The 17,565-nt window shown below is 37.1% G+C and overlaps 1 protein-coding gene across 1 annotated transcript in view; it reads left to right on the forward strand.

Moving 5' to 3' along the window:
- Positions 1-202: 202 nt before the first annotated feature.
- Positions 203-17,565, forward strand: part of LOC136027205 (proteasome subunit alpha type-6-like) — a 21,327-nt gene continuing 3,964 nt past the window's right edge. Inside the window, exon 1 of the mRNA XM_065704227.1 lies at positions 203-331. The gene's annotated coding sequence lies outside the window, so the exon portion shown is untranslated. The remainder of the gene's footprint in view (positions 332-17,565) is intronic.

A 17,565-nucleotide genomic window follows, 5' to 3' on the forward strand; every position in this document is an offset into this window, starting at 1 on the left:
CAGAAACTATCAAATGGGATGATAGAAGCAAATAGTAGAACGCCCAATGTAGATGAAAAAGCCACAACACCAATCTGCAAGTTTCAATAGATTCAATAGAAAATTTTTATCCATTCTGTATTGGTAGTTTGTGGATTGGAGACCAGAATCATAGCAGAATCGGCACACTGGCAGAATTTGGCAAAAGGAGAAGCACTTTGAGTCCTGCACCTAAGCGCTACCTAAGGATACATCTAGTATAATCTTGACCTATGTTCTTTTAAGAAAAGAATATTAGCCTATTGAAAACTTAGTCAGCATTTTCATACCCTTAGAAACTTTATATTTGACCGTAAGTTAGTCTGCTTTTATTTAGGCTACCTTACGAAATTATGTGGCCTTTTCTTACTTGATGAATTGCTTTCCAAATGTGTTGTTTAAGTAATTCATCTGCTGTTGTCCTTTTTAAGGATTGATATAGGCCCTAGCTTAATCACAGAATAGCCTAGGCCTAGTAAAATTATAGATTTAGGCTTTTTGTTGACCTTTAAAGGCAGTTAATTTAGACAGTCGAAACTTTCTAAGTTGTATTGTTTAGAGTTTTCTAATATGCACCAAACAAGTAAGTAACCTTATATTCTGACCCATGCACCTACAAAATAAGAAAAAAAATTAATAAGAATTATTGTCTGATCACTTTGAAAGAAGAATTCTATATCTTCCCACTTTTGGATTTGTTCAAGTTATCTATTATGGGTTCCATATCCATAGGTTTAATCTAGTCAGCTCCTGTATAACCCTCCCTGATCTTGTTGTTGTCATTTTTGGTTATATCAGATGTGCTGTAGTGGCAGCTTCAGAACAAGGTGTGCATTGTGATTTGTTAATGTTTGGTTGTTGGTTTGTTCTTGTTGTTTGAGAAGTTTCTTCAGGTCAGCTAAACGCCCTACTGATATTGGTTGATGGACTTTTGACTTGGGGGTTTTGCACAATGGTCAAGGTTCCATGGGCACCTCTATATTTTTTGGTGGCATTTTTTTTGTTCTGCATGTAGATGAACTTGTTGGTAGGCTAGTGGATCTAGAAGATAAAAACTTCCTGTTGCATCTATACAGCCCCATCTTCTGTCTTTAAAGTTACTGACTGGTTGCTTGATTCATAATAAACAGGCTACCAGTTACTGTTGTATTAATCCATCTTCCATTTGCTTTTTTGTGAGCTCTGGATGCTTAAATAGGTTTGAAAATTAATTTTAAGAAGACTAAGTTGCTAAGGCTAAGAATAAGTAAAGATGAAAAAGTAACATTAGGTATCAAAAAGACTAATCAAGTGGACAGCTTCACTTACCTTGGTAGTATAATTAATAAAGATGTTGGGGCAGTGAAGATGTTACAAGTAGAATACCAAGGAACAGATTATTTTTTTGTGGTTGAAAAAAGTTTAGATGAATAAGTAGGTTAGATAAATCTGCAAGCCAAGATTACAATTTTGGAAGCTACAGTGGTGAAAGGGGTCAAATATGGTTTTGAAGTATGTTTTTTTTTCCAAAAAAAGACAAAATTTGCTAGGCATTTTCTAGAGAAATTGCCTACACATTGTTTTGGGTATCCAGCTGACTGACTGTTTTTCAAACAGAAGCTGTATAGAAAGTGTGGTTTAATCCCACTTTCAAGGACAATAATGAGAGAAAGTTTGAGATAGCTAGGGTACATTCTGTGGATGAAGGATGACAGATTGCCAAAGATTGTCCTTTTTTGGCTAAATAGAAAACAGGCTGTCAGGAATTGAGGTTTGAGGATACTATAAAGAAAGATTTAAAGTAAATAGGAACTTCCTGGGAGGGTGTAAAGAAGAAAATTTTGAATAGATTAGGATAGAGGAGTGCACATAGCTGTGGTGGCCTCTGGCAGCTTGCTGTTGTAGCAAGTTGTTAGTAGTAGTAGTAGAAGTTAAACTAATAAAGTGTATCTATTCTATGTGTTGTTCTAGTGCATCCTAGTTTTGCTTAGAAAATTTGTAATTTATAAAATTTTGTAACCACATAGAATAGAGAGATACTGTTTATTTGTTCAAAAAGAGTATTAATGAAGAAACTTCAATAACACAGGTATTTCAAAAGTTTCTTGCTGCAGATTTTGCAGTTATATATAATAAGCATAGCTTATTTGTTGAATAACAGAATTGACAGCATTTTACTTCAGTTCATAACAAATTTACTGCCTAATTATTACAAAACAAAGATGCAGATTATTTGTTGAAAACAAATGAGAAAAATAGATCTGTTATGATATTTTAAAATGATAAAGGTCTATGCAGATAGTTTTGCAGCTATGTAGAAAATGTGCACATTTATGTGAAAGAGTAGTAATAACAGGTTTTCTTTATTTTTTTTTTTTGTAAAATCAAAGACAAATATATCTCAAACTAGCTTATCTATCATGTATTGCTTCAATCTCTAAAAAAGGGAAATTCAAAGAAAATTTAGCTCAACAAAATTTTCCTTGCACTTTTATAACAGTTGAATTTCAAATTTGCAAGTCAAATTCAGTTTGATATAAAAATTCACCTCCAACAATTCCCTAGAAAACATTTTCCCCATATGAAAAATAACAATAGCATTTTCAAACTTGAAAATTATTTGAAATGAATGAAACTATTGAATTCCAAATTGAGAGAATTTATTAAAAAAGATTACTGGCAAATTCAATATCCAGGAATTTTTGTTGAAGGGTCTCTAATTTAAGTCAAGCCAAAAGGTATTAAGAGGGCCTTTTGGGAGAGGAGGTTGATTTTATTTTAGTTTTTTTTTTTAGTTTAGGCTCATTTATTTTTCAGTCATATATACATAACATACTAAATATGCAAATATCTGTCAGACATATTAGCTTGTTTTGCACAGATAATTAACAATTTTAGAAATAAATAGAATAAGAGAAAGACATCATATAAGAAAAAACTTTCTGCAGGAAAATTTTTCCAAAGAAAAGCAAAGAGGTCTGTTCAGTCAAGAATGAGCAAAAATAAAGTCAAATAATCTTCCAAGCATAAAACTATCACAAGTCACTGTGAATGAATTAATGAAACTCAAAACAAACAGAAATTGCAATAAATAGCAGAGTCAAAACTCAAAAAACTACTATGCCTTCTCAAGACCAGAACACATTTTGTGCTTTACTAAAAAAAAAAAAAAAAAAAAAAAAAAAACAACAAACAATTGATTGTGGTTTGTCAGTTAAATAGACATATACTGACATTTTTTCATTAAGGTTTTGATAATTTTTCATTTATGAAAGTAAGAAAGGTGAAAATGTTTCAAATATTTTTTTTTGAGTTAAGTGCAAATTGTTTTCTGGTCTTGAGAAGGCATAGGGCTTATCAGCCCTACTCATGTTAATTTTTGCTTGTTTTTAGTATAATAGGCCATTTTGAAGCATAGTGGGGGGAGAGTCAACATGCTCTCCAATCTCATGTTATTCTTAAAAAGGGCACCAGACACTCACACTGTAATTAAAGTGCAAGGGGGAGGACTTCCCCCTTTATATATCTAGTAAAACATTTTGAACAAGTAAAAACAAAGTAAAAACATGTTAAATACATTTTATTTTCAGTAAAGTGCCAATTATGTTCTGGTCTTGAAAAGGCATGGGGATTGTCATTCATACTCCTTATTAATCTTTGCTTATTTTGAGTTTGACTTAGTTGTTAATTGTATGATTTAAATAAAAAAATATGTTTCAAATATTTTAACTTTTTTAACCATAATAAATTAAAAACTATTAAAACTTTAAGGAATATATATCAGTATATGTATCCTAAACAGACAATCCACATCCATTTTTTTTTCAGTAAAGTGCAAATTATGTTCTGGTCTTGAGAAGGTATGGGGCGTTGCCAAAGACATTCCATATCTTTCAACTACACTGAACAAAATGGCTATCTCAGAATTTTTGATTAGATGTGAATAAATTAATGTGAATGATTAGGTATGAAATAATTTCAATTTGATTGTGCAGGAGGAGGGGGGCAATGTCCTCTAATCACTTTTGGCTATTAAAAACAGTACTGGCCCTTTCAATTTCTATTTGAAAGAGCTGTTTTCAAAGTTTCTATGACAACAAATGGCCATCCCAAAATTTCTGTCAGATGAATTTAAGAAAAAAATATAAGGTATGGGGGGGGGGTTTCCACCCTCTAATCCATCTGAGTCTTACAAAGGGCACTGTAACTTCTGATTACAGATCTAATGATCCCCCTCTGAAGTTTTTATAGTCATCCTTTCTATATGTACCTTATATGCCCCATGGGCATAATAACTCTTGCCCTTAGGGCTGTGAGGGGTTGCTGTGCTCAAATAAATAATTTCTAGACCTTTTAATTATGCTGAACAAAATGGCTATCTCATTAGTTTTACTAGGTGTGTTTGGAGAAATGATGGGCTTGGGAGGGGCTTAGTTGCCCTTCCATCTCAGAATTTTGAATTTTGCATGTTGTAGCAAGTTCTAGCCCTTTCAATTCCCAATCAAATGAGCCTTTTTCAAAGTTGAATATTAAGGCAAGTTGAAATGGGGGGAGTTGGAGAGGGAAACTGGAAATCGTGGGAAATGCTTATAAATGTTGTAGATATGTAATTGACATAACTGGACTGGATCTGCTCTCTTTGGGGGAGGTAGGTGGTGGAGTTCAGTGCTTCTGAATGTGGTATGACAATGAAAATTGGTAGGCATGTCAGAGAGCTGCACAAACTGACTTGATAAAGCTGTTTTCCCTGATTCAACCATCTGTGGGGCTGAACAGAGGAAAAATTAGAAAAATTGAGGCATTTTTAACTTATGAGTGGGCAATCATATCTTAATGAATTTTGATATTTAGAAGGGCCTCATGACTCAAGAGCTCTTATTTTAAATCCTGACCAGCATTAAGTTTCTGATTTTCCTTTTAAAGCAATCTATTGATTCTTAGAATTTTGCTAGATTTCATACCATATGAGCTCTTGATTCTTCTGACCTCGTCACAAGTGCCATATGAGCTGTTAGCTTTTGTTTAGATACTGAGTAATAGCTGTCAATTTATTTTTCACAGTCAATTAATGCAGCACTGATCATATAATCATCAATAGGAAACCTGAAGTTTAGCCTCTCTCTGAGGCTTTGCTGTAGGATCTTGATTGCTGCTGAATCTGACACTTTGTCTGCAATGCTCTTCAATTTCTCCTCTACAAAGCAGAGCTACTCCAAGTGTAGGGTACAGCTCCCCTTCCATTACCTTCATGGCCTCTCTGAAAATGCTTAGAAATGGGGCAAGTTCACCTAGCAACTCCCATTCTGAATTATATAGGACCAACTTTTTTTTATCCATTCTTTTCAGAACTCTGTATATTCCAACTGTATTGCCAATAGCAATATCCAGGAGAGCTTTAATTGAGACCTTTTGTAGTGATGGGACCATTGTTGCTACATACTGCATATTGTCTGAGCTTTCTAAGATTGGTAGCTTGGAATCAACCCTGGGATACTCATCAACTTCAGTGGCCACATCTATCATTTCATTCAGAGAGTTTTGTCAGAGGCGCCATTTGGACCAAATCTTGTGGTGGGCATAAACTCCATCTTGGCCCCCCCCACTCACTTCGTGTCGCGTAATCATCTAGAAAATGGGCATTTGACAGAACTCGAGAATTTTATTATGTATCTTGCCTACTTTCAAAGTTTACAATAACTAATAGCAAATGGTTTAATTACCCCAAGGGTTGTCAAGTAATTATGTTCTTTGGTTAATAGGTGTGCAGCAATTTAAACTCAATTGGACAGAATGGATTATGTTGGACATAATGGATTATTATGGCCGGCAAAGGGCCCTTTGTGGTAGAAGCTTGGGCCCCCTGGAAAATCTGGGGTGGGCATTTGCCCACCCCTGACCCCCCCCCCCCCAAATGGCGCCTCTGAGTTTTGTTCTTCTGATTTTTCTTTCTTGAGTTCATGCTCCCTTGCCTGGTCTGGTCCTCTATATCTCATTGCACTTTCCCTAGAAAAAAAACCCTTTCAAGTTGGCAAGCTTTCTTCACATTTGCTTCTTTGCCTTGGACCACCTGAATGGTCTTGCTAGAGAGGTTGATTGTCTATATTACCTGCCTGTATGCTTTCCTGATGTTTTCAGCTGTATGCCTATTGGTCCCAAGACATCTAGTTGAAAGAATGTGGACTTACATCTCAAACTCAGGTGTCAAAAATAGTAGTCTATGTCCTCAATATGACAGCTTTCAGTACTGATGTGCAAAAGTACTGTTTCAGTACAAATGTCAAACGCCAGATTACCATGCCTCCCCATAATTTTTTTTATATCTTCAAGGACAACACAATGGAATGACACGTACACGTCATCAATATACACTTGGCAATATTTTGGGAACTAGGAAGGTCTTGTCTGTTGGTTGGGCAACAAGCTTGCTACTTGTTCCTGTAAAAACACCGAGTAACTAAATGTTGATTCGACGCCCTATGTGCCAGCAATGGCTCTGGAGGATCTTTATCCTTTTTTTTCTGTCAGTGACCATATCATACTTGACTGCAAAGTCTCCATAATCTGGTCCTTCAAAAAAGGGAAATGGCAGATAGTCTCTGGCACACAAAAGGGGTAAATGTCTTACAAAGCAAGGTTAACTCTTGTGGCTATGAGAAATATTTCTGCTTCTGGCTGCTGAAGTAGAGAAAAAGCTAGCAACTGACTGCCCTGACTGGACCCTTTTCTCAAAAGTGTTTGTGTAAGAATAAAGATTTGACCGTATCATTCCCAGCATGATATGTAGTCAAATATATCCTCAGGTCTATAGTGCCAGAAGAGGAGTATTTCTTCATTGAAGAAAACACACTGGTGAGTGTTTTTTTTTCTGTCCAGTGTTGCACAGCAGAGCTTGCTGTACTTATTTTCTGTGTCCATTTGATTCATGCACTGGGGTCCACAATGGAATGACACATATATGTCATCAATATGCACTTGGCAATATATTGGGAAGTAGGGAGGTCTTTTCTGTTGGTTGGGCAACAAGCTTGGTACTTGTTCCTGTAAAAACACCCAGCAACTGAAACGTCGATTCGACGCCCTATGCGCCAGCAATGGCTCTGGAGGATCTTTATCCTTTTTTTCTGTCAGTGACCATATCATACTTGACTGCAAAGTCTCCATAATCTAGTCCTTCAACAAAGGAAAATGGCAGATAGTCTCTGGCACACAAAGGGGCTAAATCTCTTACAAGGCAAGATTTATTCTTGTGGCTATGTGACTATGCTAATATTTCCTCTTCTGGCTGCTGAAGTGGAGAAAAACTAACAACTGACTGTTCTGACTGGACTCTTTTCTAAAAAGAGTTTATGCAAGAATAGAGATTTGACTGCATCATTTCCAGCATGATATGTAGTCAAATGTATCTATAGTGCCAGAAGACGAGTATTTCTTCATTGAAGCAAACACACTGATGAGTGTTTTTTTTTATGTCCAGTGTTTCAAAGCAGAGCTTGCAGTTCTTATTTTCTGTGTCCAGTACTAACAATTCTTTTGATAAGGTACCAAAATTTCCACACTGTACTTAACTTCTTCAATTGTTGTTTAGTATCTGTATTGTTACCAAGTAGATTAATTCATTAAGCCAACCGACCTGCAACAAAACTACATAAGCAAACAGCAATCATAAGATAATAAGCAGCAAGCATAAGCATAAAAGCACTAAACACAACATCTCCTTTCTTTCACAATAATAATTGTGCTATAAAAGCATACACACAAAAAAAGAAAACACTAGCAATTTAAATGTCCCTTATCTTCCTTGGCTTAACCACTCTTCCAGTTCTTGTTACACAGGGTCGTGAATAATCCTCTCCATTTCTGCTTTCACTGTTTGCTGCTGGAGGGGTGTTGGAGCTCTTGGGGTTCTGTACGGGCTGTCTTGGAAGATTTCTCCAGTACTACGATTATCTGGAGTCTTTGGAACAGCCTTTTTTGGAGAAGAGGATTGAGTCACAGGAGGGTGAAATTCTGCTGGAAGGTCCTCATCCCCTGTGAATCCTGAAGATTGTTGAGCACTGTTGCCTTCAGCACTGGACCATGGTTTCAAATGGGCCCGATTTCTGCAATAAAATCTACCATTTTTGGCTTGTATAAGGTAAGATCTTGGAGATATGCATGACGTCACTACACCTTTCATCCAACATGTAGCTTCCTTTGACAGCTTGACCCAAATGGGTTGGTTGTCTTTCAACTCTATTAGATCTTTAGAAGCCTTGTCATAGTTCTGCTTCTGCCTTTCTTGTCGATTAGTTCTTGCTTTGAGGAACTTTGTCTTTGGAACAGTATTTGGCTCCAGTTGCTTTCAAGTACAGGGAAGGATGGATCATAAACTTCTACTCATAAGAAGCTGGGAAGGTGATGCCTCACCGTCTATTGGAGTATTCCGATATTCTAAAAGACCAAGGTAGGGGTCTGTATTGGACTCTATAGCTTTTAGCATGATCCTACTCCCTATATCCATGGCCTTCTCAGCATGGCCATTAGACTGCAGGAAATTCGGACTTGAAATCAGATGCTGGATGTCCCATTTCTACAAAAAGGACTGGAATTCATAAGATATAAATTGTGGTCCATTGTCAGACCGAATTTTTTCTGGAATACCATATCTAGCAAAATGGGCCTTGAGCTTCTTTATTACTTCTGAAGAGGTTGCTGGTTTGACTTGGTTGATCTCTATGAAATGACTATAGTAGTCACTGGTTACTATATAGTCTCTTCTGTTGATCTTGCAAAGGTCAATACCCAGGTATTCCCAAGGATACTGTGGGATTAGTGTCAATATCAGTGGTTCTTTCTGATTATTTCTGGAAAATTTCCCACAAGCTTTGCAGTTCTGGATCAGATCTTCTATAGCTGAATTCATATTTGGCCAGTAAACGGAGCTTCTGGCTCTTTGCTTGCTTTTCTCCATCCCTAGGTGTAATATGTGCAATTGCTGCAGAATGTCCCTTCATAATGCTCTTGGAATGACAACTCTATTTCCTTTTAAAATGATGCCATCAACGCTGGACAACTCATCCCTAACATTCCAGTAAGGTTGCATGCTAGCAGAACACTGGTGTCGGTGGTTCAGCCATCCTTTTTGTATGACCACGGTAAGTTCTATCATAATTGGGTCTCTCTTATTTTCTTCCAAGATGATCCCCATCTTCTTATCACTGACTGGGATACTTTTTATAACAGAGTGAACATGGAATTCAATCTCCAGGGAGCATTCTTCATCAAAGTGGGGTGGATGCAGTCTTGACAGTGTGTCTGCAACTGGTAAGTCCTTTCCTCTAATATATTGAACCGTAATAACGTATGGCTGCAGCTGAATCATCATTCTTTGGAGCCTGGGAGGGGCCTGGCTTATTGGTTTTGACAATATAGCCTCCAGTGGCTTATGATCTGTATGTACAATGATTCTCCTCCCATAGACAAATTGATGAAATTTTTTACAGCCATAGAGGATAGCATATAGCTCTTTTTCAATCTGAGAATAGTTTTGTTCTGTTGATGTGAGAGCCCTTGATCCAAAAGGAACAATTTTTCCACCTATGCTCAACTCTGCCCTGAGACCATGCTTGGAAGTGTTGGTTTTCATCTCAACAGATTTTGCCTTAGTATCAAAGGTTGCAAGGTTATTACAGATCGAAGTTCTGATTCTATTCATTGCTGTTGCATGTTCATTGGTCCACTCAAAGACAGTTTGTTTTCCCAACTCTCTGAGGGGATAGTTTAGAGATGACAAGTTTGCAATGTATTTTGAAAGGAAGTTTGTCATTCCAAGGAATGTGGCCAGTTCGTCTTTGTTTGATGGATGTGGCATCTCAATTATGGCTTGAACTTTTGAAGGATCTGGTTTGATACCATCTGCAGTTATTAGATGTCCAAAATATGGCACGCTTGTTGATCCGAATATGCATTTTTCTGGATTAAACCTTACTCCAACTTCTCTGGCCTTCTCTAGGACTTCCCTTAAATTCTCATCATGTTCTTCATCTTTTCCTGATACAAGGATATTGTCAACAATGATGCCAACGCCTTTCAAGTTGCCAAAGGTTTCTTCCATCTTTTGCTGGAATTCGTCTTGTGCACATATTAATCCAAATGGCATTCTTTTGTATTTGTACCTGCCAAATGGGGTGTTGAAAGTTGTGACAAGTGAAGACTTCTCAGTTAATGCCAGCATCAAATACCCAGATGTTGCATCAAGCTTAGAGAACTTATTATGGCCATGAATTTTGGCTGCTATATCTTCGAAAGTTGGCATTGGATAATAGGGCCTTTGTATGGACTTATTAAGCTCTCTTGGATCCAAGCATAAACGTAACGAACCGTCTGACTTTTCCACGCCTACGGTTGAATTAACCCACTCGGTTGGAGCCACCACTCTTTCAATGATGTCTAATTTTTTCAGGCGCTCCAGTTCGCTTTTAACCCTCTCATGTAAGGCAAAAGGTATTCTCCTTACAGGATTAATGGATGGGATTGCATTCTTTTCTACATGGATCTCTACTTTACCTGGGAGTTTACCTACCCCAGCAAAGACGTCATCAAACTCTTTGGGAATTGGGTTCTTCTGAACACTCTTCTTTGTAGATAAGGAAGAGTTAGATGTAGCTACCTTCACAAACCCCATTTCTACAGATGCTTGGTATCCTAGTATAGGGTTCGACTGTATATCAACTACAAAGAAACTGTACTTTTTGTTGATAATTCCTTTATGTCTACAATTTAAAGAGCATACTCCCGCAATTGGAATGCGAGTTCCTCCGTAAGCTACAAGGATCTGGCTTGTCTTGTTTAGTTGTGGTTTGGGTTTAAGTCTGTCAAAGACAGATTTTGGGATAACATTTGCTTCAGCTCCTGTGTCGATTTTGAATAGAGTTTCCCATGCTGAATTATTCAGTTTGATAGCCACAGTCGGTTGGCTTGATTTCTCAGCTATGGCTCCAATAAGTAATGTATCAATATAAATTTCTTGTTCTTGATTTCCATCTGTTCCTTCCATATCAATAGTATCTACTGGTTTGCTACAGCAGACACAAGCAAAATGATTTGTCTTTCCGCACTTTGAGCAAGACTTCCCTTTTGCTGGACATTAGTGATTTGGGTCATATGCCCCACCACAGAAGTAACACTTCTTACTTGTTGTGGGTTGGTCATACTTCTTTTGTCTTCTTACATAGTCTAATTCTTGTTTTACATTTGGCTCCTTTACTGTTGTAGGTGACAAGGACATGGCTGACATGGACATGAACTGCTCTTGTGTTGTCTCAAAAGCTCTTGCAATTGTCACTGTAGTCTCAAGAGTAAGGGTTCCACCTTGAGATAATAGTTTTTCTCGAATTCTATGTTGTTTCAGTCCACATATTAATCTGTCTCTCACCATCTCCTTCTCAAAATTGTCCGTAAACTCACAGTCTTTGACAAGCACCTTGAGGGCTGTAATGTAATGTTCAATTGATTCATGCTCCAACTGATCCTGCTTATGGAATTTATGGCGAGCGAATATAGGATTGTTCATAGGAGCAATGTACTCTTTATATTTCTTAAGATAAACATCAAGTTTGTCTTTTTCTTCTGATGCTAATGTCCAAGTACTAAAGACATATTGTCCTTTTTCTCCTAGCCAAAGAAGAAGGTATGCACATTGTTGTTTGGCATTCTTTCCACTCCGCGGTCCGCTGAATATGAGATTTACATGCTGTCCAAATTTTGTCCATGCTTGTAGACTGGATTCAAACTAGTTACTCCCTAAATCTAATTTAGATAAATTTATTTATTTAAAAATTTATTTATTCTAATTTATTTAAACCTAATTTAAAATCTAATTTGGCTAGAGAAAAGAAGAAATCAATTGATGAAAAATTTATATTATTGATTTCATTTATTTTCTGAGTGAAAGGAAATAAAGCTCTTGCTACTCCTTTTGTTTGAGAAGTATTCTTTTGCTTTGTCATATAAGTTTATTGCGTGGTTAGAGTTTCTGGAATTTCCCTTTCCTGAACTCAATGTTTCCTAACTCTTCCAGCCCCCTCAGGGAAGGGGGCCAAGCATCTAATTGGTTATCAGAAGCGGATATTCCTATTGTTGTATCTCCAGTATCCAATGATGATAGCCTGAATGAAACCATGATTACTGTCTCTGAGTCACCAATCTCTGAAACTGACAACCTGCTAAATGAGGATTTTCAGACAGTGGGCAGAAAACAGAAACGAAAAAAGCCTTCTATGAGTCCTCCTGAAATAATGGGACTCTCAAACTCAGCTCCAGCTGTGGAGATAAAGGACAAACCCATTATCCTTTTTACTCCAACAGTAAAAGATCAATCTTACTCTATCAAAAATATTACTAATACTAGAATGAATCTTTTCGAAACTTTTAGATGCAGCTTCATTGTGAATGTGAACAGAGATGGTTCACTAACAGTTATGTTTCTAGACAGAAATGAAGCCTGCAAAGCACTTAGCCTACATAAAATTGGCAATATCCCTGTTACACCTGAATGGTGGAAACCAACCCTGAAAAATTCTCAGAAAATAGTACTGTACAACATACCATTGGAACTGTCAAATGATGACTTGAAAGATGGTCTTATGAACAATAAGGGGGAAATGCTGGAGGTTCTGGATGTTCATCGTATGGGCAAGCTAGATTCTAAGGGAACAAGAAGTAGTAAGAGTGTCCTCTTTATCTTACCTGCTAGTTCCCAATTTGACTCGGTATTCCTTTTTGGTCAGCAAAAAGCTCATAAAATATACCAAGAAAAACCTCTTCAATGCTCAAAATGTTTTAGGCTTGGTCACTCATCTAAGTGTTGTTCTTCTTCTGAACCAGGGTGCCCTAATTGCCTTGGATAATCACTCCTTGTCTACAGAAAGTAGATGCACTGAAGTGCCTAAATGTACAAACTGTGATGGTAGACATCAATCAACAGATTGCAAGTCATGTCCTAAATATGTTCAACGAGCTAAAGTTTTAAAGATTGCTCTTCAAGAAAATGTTCCTTTCATGATAGCTGCAATGGAGCTGGCCAAGCTGTCCAAAGTACCATCAGGTCCAAGAGTTAATGAGGCCAAGGAAGGGAATTTAGCCCTTCCTCAAAAACCCTGGCTACAGGTCCACAAGAACAACCCAAATCAGGCACTCATACCTCCTACTGAGACTTCTTACCCTCTGTTGGCTAAGGAGTATCCCAAGGTGGCTGAAGCTAGTCCATCCCTCAACAATCCTAAAACTAATCCTAAATCTTGTTCTGAAAGAGTGGCAGCTTTTCCTAATATTTCTACTCAAGCCATCACTATGCAAGATAGAGTTGGACCTCATATTACTAATTTAATTAAATATGTTGCATCAGTGGACCTAATATTACAATCAAATATGGCTAAAGATAAAAAAGCCAGTATAACAAAAGAAATTGCAGAACACTACTTTTCCATTTCTATTTTCAATGAAATAGGAACAGAATTATCATCCATTCTCTCAAAATATCATGCATGTCACCTATTCAACCCTTCCTATGTTAACTAAGCTGCAGATCCTACAATGGAATTGCGTCTCTTTAAATTCAAATAAACTTGCTGATCTTATCCAATGTGCAAATGATAATAGAATTGGAATTATTTGTCTACAAGAGACTAATCTTCATCAGTACAAGAAAATCAAAATGCCTGGGTACAAGTGCTACAGGAAAGATAGATCAACTAACAGAAAGGGAGGGGGTGTGGCAATTTTTGTTCATGTTTCAATCCAACACTCCCCTCAACCCTCAACTATCTACAGGGATGAAATAGATGTTGTAGGTATATTAATTACCTTAGCCGATGGTAACCATCTTGCCATAAAATCCTTTTATAATCCATGTGGGAGTAAGGACATCCAAAGTATCTTGGAAACAGAATTATCAGGTAATAATACCTTTTTTTTGGTGATTTTAATGCCCATAATCCTCTCTGGGAATAATCAGCTGGTAGCAACAAAGCAGGAAGAGGAATAGAGTACCTATTGTCCAATTTTCCTGACACCTTGATTTTCACTCCATTTGACTTTCAGACCAGGTATAATATTTCTTCTAACTCTTTCTCAACTATAGATTTGCTTCTAGGTCCTTCTTCATATTATGATTTAGTTCAGATGGTAAAGGTGTCGTCTCTTCAATCTGATCATTGTGTAATTCTTACATCATTTCAAGATTTATGCTACACTCCCAAACCCTATGTCCCTACATTTATCAACTCCAAAGGTAATTGGTCCCTTTTTCGTGAGATGTTAAATGAAGTGGATTTTTCCTTTGTTTCTCCTAATTCTGATATTAATGCCATTGAGTCTAATCTGAGATCAATCCTTCTGGAGTCAGCTAAATTGGCAATTCCAATGACTAGGGTACATTTTTACAATGGCTCCAAAAGACCCAAGAATTGGTGGAATGATGAGTGTAGGGTTGCAGTTCTGGCAAAGAGAAAGGCTCGTAAAATGTTTCAAAAGCACCCATCTTAGTCAACAGCAATCTCTTATAAGCAGTCATGTGCTAAGGTGAAACTAATTAGTAGGAGAGCTAAACAGAGTACATGGCTGAATTTCAGCTCAAGCATCAGTTTTAGAACCCCAATTTCAAAGGTCCATAATTTCATTAGCCAACTAAATAATGGAAAGCAGCCTAATGATGACCGTAGATATGATATCATTCAGGATGGATATCCAATTGTCTCAGATAAAAAGAAGGCAGATCTGTTTACTGATGTTTTTAAAAATGATTGCTCAGATTTTCATCCCAGCCAACCTCCTTTTTGTAATCTCCCTCTTACCTGTTCTTATAAGGGTACTCTGATGAAACCTTTTTCCCAAGATGAATTTTGCTTAGCACTTAATTCTCTTAACATCAAGTCTTCCCCAGGTTATGATGGTATTTATATGAAGTGGATTCTTGAGTCCCCAAAGGTGGTTCATACAGCCCTCTTAAGTTTTTATAATCTTATTTGGTCAAGTCAAAAGTTCCCAGACGCCTGGAAGATTGCTCAGGTATTCCCAGCTTTAAAACCTTCTTATTCATCTAATGATCTCAAGTCTTACCGTCCTATATTGGTATTACCTTCCTTTAGTAAAGTTCTGGAAAGGCTTGTCTTATCAAGAATTGAGTGGTTTGCTGAAGTCAACAATCTCTTTCCTAGTGAACAAACAGGTTTCAGAAAAGGACATAGCTCTTTAGACAACATTACCCGGCTAGAAATTGATGTTTGTAACTCTCTTAAAATAAGACATGTCACAATGGCTGTTCTGTTTGACTGGTCGAATGCCTATGGAAATGTAGTCCACAATAAATTATTGGAAATCCTAATAAATCTTGACTTCCCGTATCCTTTTATAAGTTTTATAAAGTCTTTTCTAACTGATAGATATTTTTACGTTCAAGTAAATCAGTCTAGAAGTGAGCAATGCCCCATTACGAGAGGACTTCCTCAAGGTGCAATATTGAGTCCTCTTCTATTGAACTTGTATGTTTCTGAATTTCAAGTATCTCATGTTCAAGTATCTCATGCATCATTTGGCCTTTATGCAGATGATTTGATCATTTGGAAGTCAGGAAGGGATATTAGCCTTCTTCAAAGCCTTATTCAACAGGATATAAGTTTAGTCCAGAGATTCTCTTTAGCATTTGGCTTCCCAATCTCAATCAGTAAAACTAAAGCCATTATATTTACTAATGGTACTCTAGATCCTCCTAATCCACTGACAATTTTCTCAAGGGAGATCCCATATTGCAATTCAGTGAAGTTACTTGGTTTATTAATGGATTCTAAAATGAAGTGGCATGAACATATTAATTCTTTGAAATCTCTGATTATTCCGAGACTTTGTATTCTAAAAAGACTTGTTGGAAGTAAGTGGGGATGTCACCCAAAAATTATTTTGGATTTTTACAAATTATATATTCGTTCAAATATAGAATATGGAATTCAAATTTTTTTCAGCTCGTCCCCCATCCTCATTCAAAATCCTTGAATCTTTACAAAATTCTGCTATTTGAATAGCTTTGGGTGTGCATAAGCATACTGCTCTGTCAAAGTTAAGAACACTGTCGGGATTGGTGTCCCTAAGTGAAAGAGCATCTAGTCTAAGGATAAAGTATTTCTCGCAAATCTAGGCTTATGGAGCCAAGCATGCTGTATATGCACACACCTTTGCTGAGAAGTCAGCCTGTCCCAATGCCCATTCATCATGGAATCAGTTTCAACTGGAGGTCCCAAACTGGAATCAACATTCGCTTTATGCATATCCCTTTACCGAGTCCCCCCCATGGGAAATGAGTCCTCCAAGCTGTCAAGTAGAACTTATCTCTATTAGTAAAGATTTGATTCCTAATTACGAGATCCAGACTATTTTGGCTGAACACATCTCAAGGGCTTACCCCAACTATAGAAAAATATATACAGATGGATCTGTCCAGAGGGAAAGAGCTGGAGCAGGAGCATGTATCCCATCCCTGAATTTGAATATTTATTCTCCTCTCCCATTGGGATCTTCTATCTTGTCTGCTGAATTATGTGCCATCCGCCTGGCCTTGGATGCACTTATAAATTATAACATGGAATCTGAAAATATACTCTGTCTCTCCGACTCTAAATCAGCATTACTACTGATCCAAAATATTAATAGAATTGCTAATGACAAAGATTTATATAATATTAGAAGACAGCTTCTTAATCTTAAGATCAAGGAAAATGAAGTTTATTTTCAACATGTTCCTAGTCAAAAAGGTATAAAATATAATGATATGGCTGATTCTCTAGCAGCAAAGGCTTCCATGTTATCTCCTAGTCCTTCCTCTGACCTCAATTCACGAGATATTATCAGGCAAAGATCCAAAGTTAATCACAGTAAATTAATGTTATCTCCATTTCATACAAGATTAAATACAGTGCTATATTACCGGCTGAAATCAGGTGCCCTACTTCTAAATAGCTTGTTATTTAATTGGAAGCTACATCATTCCCCTTTATGCCGAATCTGCTTTTCAGCAGAGGAAACAATCCAGCATATTTTATTTGATTGTCAGGCTCAGAGTGAGGAGACTGTTGCTCTTAAGCGTTTCTGCTCCTTGGCTAAGATTTCAAATACTTATACAGCTATCCTGGATTCTAACCTGCCATGGGAAATTGATCGTAAGATATTTAAGACAGCAATTGATACCTTAAAGAAGAGAAATATTGTTTAATAAAGATTAAAGCTTGAAGAAGTCAATTTTTAAAGGGACGCGACTTATCCATAGTTTTTGATTGTGCAGAAGAGAGCGGGAATGAGTAGGAAGAGCCGTATTAGTACCGGCCGGCCTAGTGCCTTAAACTGCTGGGGACAGGTAGCTCAGGTACTCGTACTTCCCACAATCAATAACAGTGTATTATTGTTCATAATCGTATATGTCCATTGTTTGCAGATTGGAGGAGAATAGCGCTTCCAGTAGCTAGTTTTTCTAGAGAAGATGTCAAAGAGGTGAAAGGACTTGTTGTTAGTCCATATACCTCCCTACAATTTTTGGAACTGGAA

The sequence above is a fragment of the Artemia franciscana genome, chromosome 5 (genome assembly GCF_032884065.1).
Source record: "Artemia franciscana chromosome 5, ASM3288406v1, whole genome shotgun sequence".
Lineage (NCBI taxonomy): Eukaryota > Metazoa > Arthropoda > Branchiopoda > Anostraca > Artemiidae > Artemia > Artemia franciscana.